Source organism: Cebus imitator, unplaced genomic scaffold (assembly GCF_001604975.1).
Source record: "Cebus imitator isolate Cc_AM_T3 unplaced genomic scaffold, Cebus_imitator-1.0 Scaffold93, whole genome shotgun sequence".
Classification (NCBI taxonomy): domain Eukaryota; kingdom Metazoa; phylum Chordata; class Mammalia; order Primates; family Cebidae; genus Cebus; species Cebus imitator.
The window spans coordinates 449,804-456,357 of NW_016107408.1; the positions used below are offsets into that span (position 1 = coordinate 449,804).

Here is a 6,554-nt window from a genome sequence, read left to right on the forward strand (position 1 = left end):
TACAAATATCTTCTTTTGAGAAGTGTCTGTTTAAATCCTTCACCCACTTTTTGATGAGGTTCTTTTTTCTTGTAAATTTGTTTAAGATTCTTGTAGATTATGGATATCAGAACTTTGTCAGATGGGTAGATTTCAAAATTTTTCTCCCATTCTGTTGGTTGCCTGTTCACTCTAATGCTAGTTTCTTTTGCTGTGCAGAAGCTCTTTAGTTTAATTAGATTCTATATGTCAATTTTGCTTTTGTTGCAATTGCTTTTGGTGTTTTTGTCATTAAGTCTTTGTCCATGTCTATGTCCTGAATGATATTACCTAGGCCTTTTTCCAGGGTTTTTATGGTTTTGAGTCTTAATCCATCTTGAGCAATTCTAGACATTTTTAATTTGAGACTTCCATTATGTGCCTCAGAGAAGACTCCAGATACGTAGCTGGAAGTATAAGTTGAGATTTCCAGGGGGAAGTCTTGGCTGGAGAATACATTTATATGCCATCAGCATTTTTAAATAAGTGAGTATAGACAGAAAAGAAGCCCAAAATCTGGTCCCCTGAGCTTGCCTATATTTAGAGGTTGGGAAGATGAGAAGGAATAAGCAAACACCTCTGGAAAATCCCCAAAAGATAAAACTATATGAATATAATGTTCCAGAAATTCAGGAGAAGGAAGTGATCAACTGTATTAAATAAAATAATTGGCCATAGCATATAGTGCAGAAGTTATGATGACAAGAGCAGTTTGGGTGAAACAGCAAATACAAAACCCTGATTGGAGTAGTTTTTTAAAAAATGGGAAGCAAGGAAGCTGAGGCCCAAAGGAGAACAGACAACACTTCGGTGCTGATCTTCAAGCCTGGTGTAAATATGATAGACTTTGATTCCTTTACTTAGAGCGACTGATTCTCAAACTGAAAGTAAAGATTTAGCCTTGAGGGGTCTTCCAAAGCAAGCCCTGAAGAGAAAGCGCTTTCTGTTTAATCTCAAGGATTGCCTGGTTCTTTTCACTTCAATTTACTAAAAATGTTACAAACCAGATAGGAAAAGAAGGTGCTGACAGTGTTATCACTCTGAAACTTCTGTTTTAAATACCAAAATATCAAGGTAAAATAAGAAATTATTTCCTACTTAATAGCTAAAATAGTTGTATAAACAACACCTTGTTTTTTTGTTCAGTCACAATCATTACTGGCAGAATCACATTGCTATTATTTTTATAAGTCTGAAATATTCAGCCTAATATTTTGATTTATGTAGAGACCGTTTTACTTAATAGGCATTGTGCATTCACACAGTTAGGAAGCCACTAAGAATATTTACTGTTTTTAGAGTTTGAGTAATAAGCTTTATTTACCTATAGTTTGGTATGCACCCATCCCAGAATGAAGCAGCCATGTAATCCTGCTTAGTTGCTAAACTTTGAATCTTGGGAGTATTACAAATGGAGATTGATTGCAAGAGTTCATGGGAACCTCAGACACCCTGGCTGGGGTGAAGAGAGGGCAACATTAATCTGAGGAATGTATTTCACATTCAGTAATATTTGACCCCAGATAAAATAAAATGTGGCTTCACCTCCAGTGTAAATATTGGTCAGTTCCTACCCCATTAAGTGTTCCTGTTACTTTCCCTAAAGACAAAGATTCTAGCCTATCAATCATAATAATACTCCCATTAGCTCTTGAGCAACATGTTTGAATAGGAAACTCTCTCTCTCTCTCTCTCTCCCTTTTGTCTGTTGATGATTTAGAGACAGTAAGATCTCCAGGCTTATCTTGAAAATATTTACCCAGCTTTTTTTGGTGATCATTTCATAAAAGCATATGTTTCCCTAAAGCAAAGGGTGATAAAGGAGGAGGTACACATAGAACCTTTGCCAACCTAACATTTTGGTGGAAGGTGACAAAGATTAGGAGACCAACATTGAAAAAGATGTTTTTTAGTTATCTGTTTCATGAAGTGAAACAAAAATAGAGGTATAAAATCTCCATCTGGTTTCATTTTATATTATCCCATTAAGTACAGACCTATCTATATCTTGGGCTTTTTTTTGTTTTTTTTTTTCTTTCTTTCTTTTGTTTTGTTTTATTCTTCTATGTTTCTAACCCTTTAGAAGCAAGGTTGAAACTGTGGGTTTAAAAAAATAATATATAAAGTATGAAAATATTAATGTCATATTCTCTCTTAGTAGTGGGCTAAACAAGAAAAAAATGACAAGTTGTGGTTGATGTAAGTGATTTACAAGGATTATGCTAGTGGGAGATACATACTGATCTTATTAAAAATATTTCCTGTTAATGGCTGCATAGTTTTCCATAAGAAATGACATTTCCTACTAGTTAATTGTTTTTCAATATCTTATAGAAAGGATGGTCTTTACCTGAGAAAATCAATGATTATCACCATCATTATGTATTGAGACCTTATTCTGATCTAGACATGATGTATAGAGATTTACATGTGTTATCTCATGTGATTATGAGACCAAAAATCTATTTTGCCGGTACTATCTTTAAGTAGGAGACATTGAGCTCAGAGAATACAACACATTTTCTAGAGGGCTTGTGATTTTGGAATGGCAGTTATTTCACTTGCTGTCTGTGTGTCTCATGGATCACCCTGAAGCCCCTGACTCAGGTTAGCATGCCAAAGTGTCCCCACTGGATGGGGACAGGGAGACTTCTCTGAGCTAAGGAACCATGTCTTTAGGATGGATGCAGATCTCTAGCTTTGAAGTGGAATGCTCACCATAACAAAGATATGTTATTTGAAATTATGCTCTTGATTGTGTAAAAGGATATGAATTTGGGATACTTCAGCCTAGTATTATAACCTAATAAATATGCACCATGACAACATGAACGTGAATCTAGCTGAACATGTGTGTTAATCTTTATTTTCTCCTAATATTATTCTAATCTCAACTATCTCTACTGTAATGTAAGTGAGCTTTGTATATAACTGGATTTGATTTCAATATAATTGACTTATTTTAGACTATTAGAAAACTGTCATATTTAAAGTATATTTATATGTATGTTAAACTGTTCTTTATAGTATAGAATATTTATGGTGTATCTTTATGTTGTATATTTATTTATAGATAAGATGTCTTAGGTTTTCTCGACAGCATTTCCTTGTGAAAGGAAGAGCGGGTGTATCTGCATTTTAGTTATGAACATGTTGAAGAGAACAGTAGGCAAATGGCATGCTCCAGGATAGAGATTTCATTGGTGAGAATGAAGATAAGGGAGTGATTGTGTGGTCACGTCTCAGAAACTGTTAGTGCTTGCAGCATGGCTGAGCAACTGACTGAAGAGCATATTCAAGAATTCAAAGATTTTTCACTATTTGACGGAGATGATGATGAAACTATAACAACAAAGGAATTGGAAACAATAATGAGGTCTCTTGGGTAGTATCCCACAAAAGCAGGGTTACCAGACATGATTAAGGAAGTAGATGCTGATGGTAATGGAACAACTGACTTTCCTGAATTTCTGACAATGATGGCAAGAAAAACAAAAGACACAGACAGTGAAGAAGAAATTAGAAAAGCATTCCACATATTTGATAAGGATGGCAATGGCTCTATCAATGCAGCAGAACTTCGCCATGGGATGACAAACGCTGGAGAGAAGTTAACAGATGATGAGGTTGGTGAAATGATCAGGGAAGCAGGTATTGATGGTGATGGTCAAGTAAACCATGAAGAGTTTACAAATGATGACAGCAAAGTGAAGGCCTTGTACAGGATGTGTTGAACTTCTTATAAAAATTGTTTATTTGCTTTTTTCTTTCTTTATAACATCTCTAAAAGGTTTCTTCCTACCGTCAAAAAAATGCATGCATAGTAACTAGGGCTTCATTCCTCCATGCTTTCTTCTCTTATCTTACTGTAATTGTTCTGAAACCTTATTTTAAAAAATTGATCAAGTAACATGTTGCATGTGGCTTACTCTGGATCTGTCTAAGCCCTTCTGCACAGCTAAACTTAGATGAAGTTTGTCAAGTGGGAGAACATCTGGGTTATGCCATTTTTTTAGTTTTCTTTAGAAACTGCAGCATGTTGTTGTTGAAGTGTGGAGTTGTAACTTTGCAGAGACAATGGGCAGCCGACAATACGAATTTAAAAGTTGCACTATTGCAAAAGGAGTGTATCATCCACGTACTCATACCTTGTTTGTTTGTTTTTTTTTTACTACTGGTTCTATCCAGAAACATTTTCCTTTATTGTTACTTGCTTTTTAAACTTTGTTTAGCCACTTAAAGAAAATTTGCTTATGGCAGAATTTCCCTCAAATATATTCCAAGCTGTATATTTGTTTTCCAATAAAAAATAGCAATTTACCTCCAAAACCCCCAAAAGAAAAAACAAAAACAGAATCAAGATATGAAAGTTCGGGGCTCTTGAATTCCAAATCACTTTGCCATGAAGCCATATTTCAAATGAAACAAAATAATGTAAACTACCTAAAAAATACGTGTTTGTGGAGCAATGCAAAAATTAAAACTTGTAGTCATAGAGAACCAGGTTTTGTTTTGTTTTGTTTTTTACCTTTTACTTTTAATTTTTCACTGGCTCATAAATTGCAAGTGTGAGTTCTACGTGGGAGTGACTCTTTCAACAATTTGAAACTTTGGCGCCCAATCATGTTTTACTAAAACACATTTTCATAAAAGGCAACAATTTTTTAAAAAATACAAATATTTCTTAATATTAGGAGTTACTTTGCCTTGCAAAATAAATGAAAGGTATTACAAGTGAGTATTCAGTGCATGGCTGAGATAAAGCTGTGGTCAAACTACATGGCTCAGTAGGGAACTCCTTTTCTCCTGATAGAGTTGGAATGAGTTCAAAGAACTGGAATAACCAGGAAAGAAGATGAACCAACTGATTTATAAATGAAGATTAAAGGATAAATTATAGAGGCCAAATAAATAGGCTTTGTCTAAGCTGTAAGAGCATGACAGAATTAGAAGTACACGTCACTGAAAGTTTAAACATTAATGAAAATAATTACATGATACAATAAAATTAATGAAGTACTGAAACAGTAGAGAATATCGGGAAATGTAAAACAATACTAAACTCATCAAGTGGCTTTCCTGTGGCCAGTAATTATTACATTACAAAAGGAGATCTCCAGGGTAATAGTGGAAGCTCTTTTATGACTACAAATAGACTCAATAAACCTGGACCAAGATGAACTAGTTTATTACTCAAGAGTGAGAAAGAAAACCATGCTGATTTTCCTCATTAGGATAATAGATCACTGTGGCTTAATTCCCATGAGGTTCAGGAATCTGTGATTTTACAAAAGCAAAGCCTTAATTCCCATGAAGTCTTTGCTTTTTTAAAGTCACAGATTCCTGAGTATTCAACAGACATGTTGGAATACAGAGAACATAATTACGTATTGTTGTATAATAAATTAACAAACACATAGTGGCTTAAAGTACCAATATGTGTTTATTATTTCACATGGCCTGGCAGATCAGGAGTTGACTGATTTGGATGAATGATTCTGGGTTAGGCTCTCTCATTATGGTGCAGTCAAGATGTTGCTGCATCTGCAGTCATATGAAGGCTTGGCTGGGGAGGATAGCTCACTCATATGCTGGCAGGCTGGTACTGGCTATTGGCAAGAGGACTTATTTCCTTGCCAGTTGGATTTCTTCATAAAATTGCCTGTGTATCATCATGACATGGCACCTGACATCCCCCTAAAAGAGTGATCCAAAGAAGAACAAGATAGAATCCACCATGTCCTTTAGAACCAGACTTAGAATTCACAAACCATCTGTAATATCCTACCTATTTCACAGACAAACTCCGTTCAACATGGGAGGGAACTCCAGGAAGGCATGAAGACATGGGGATGAGAATCTCTGGAGGTCTTTTTGGAGGCTGGCTAGCAAAAATGCTTGTGTCAATTTTAATTTATTTTAAAATTGGATATTATTTTCTTTTGCAAAATAGTTATTTTACAATTCCCCCATAACAGCAACTGCGGCACCAATCTAGGTTTTAATAAAACTATCGTCATTAATCTTCCAGATGCAGAATAGTTGAGATCTGTCAAAATGTTTCACACCTCCTAATAATTATCATGTATGACGTGCTTATTATGCTCCATATAATCCTCACAATGATCCTGAGCTCAAAACAATAGACAGGGAGTTGAGGCAAGAAAGGGTAACTAACTTGCCAAAGTTCACATGGCTAGTAAGAGAGGGAAGCAAATATGAATCCTGACTGAAATAGCAGAGCCCATGTGATGAGGTCAAGAAGATGGCAAGAAAAAAGAAGCAAAAAATAAATGGGGGAATTTGTAGTGCATTTCACAAAGGGACTATTACAAAGAGGTACATAGGGTCAGAAGCTACAGCAAAAGATACTTCAGTACCTGGAGCTAGTGACAGAGGTAAAACAAAACTACCTTAGGGATGCAGGAATGGAAAGATTGTGGGAACTTAGAGAGAGCTACACTGATAGGACCCTTGACAGGAAATATGAAGTTTGTTAAACAGTTATAGTCCATATGAAATGTGTAGAGAGATAA

The 6,554-nt window shown here is 35.4% G+C and overlaps 1 pseudogene; it reads left to right on the plus strand.

The window, feature by feature from the left end:
* The first annotated feature begins 3,284 nt into the window (after positions 1-3,284).
* On the plus strand, positions 3,285-3,729 carry LOC108309335 (annotated as a pseudogene).
* Positions 3,730-6,554: the final 2,825 nt, after the last annotated feature.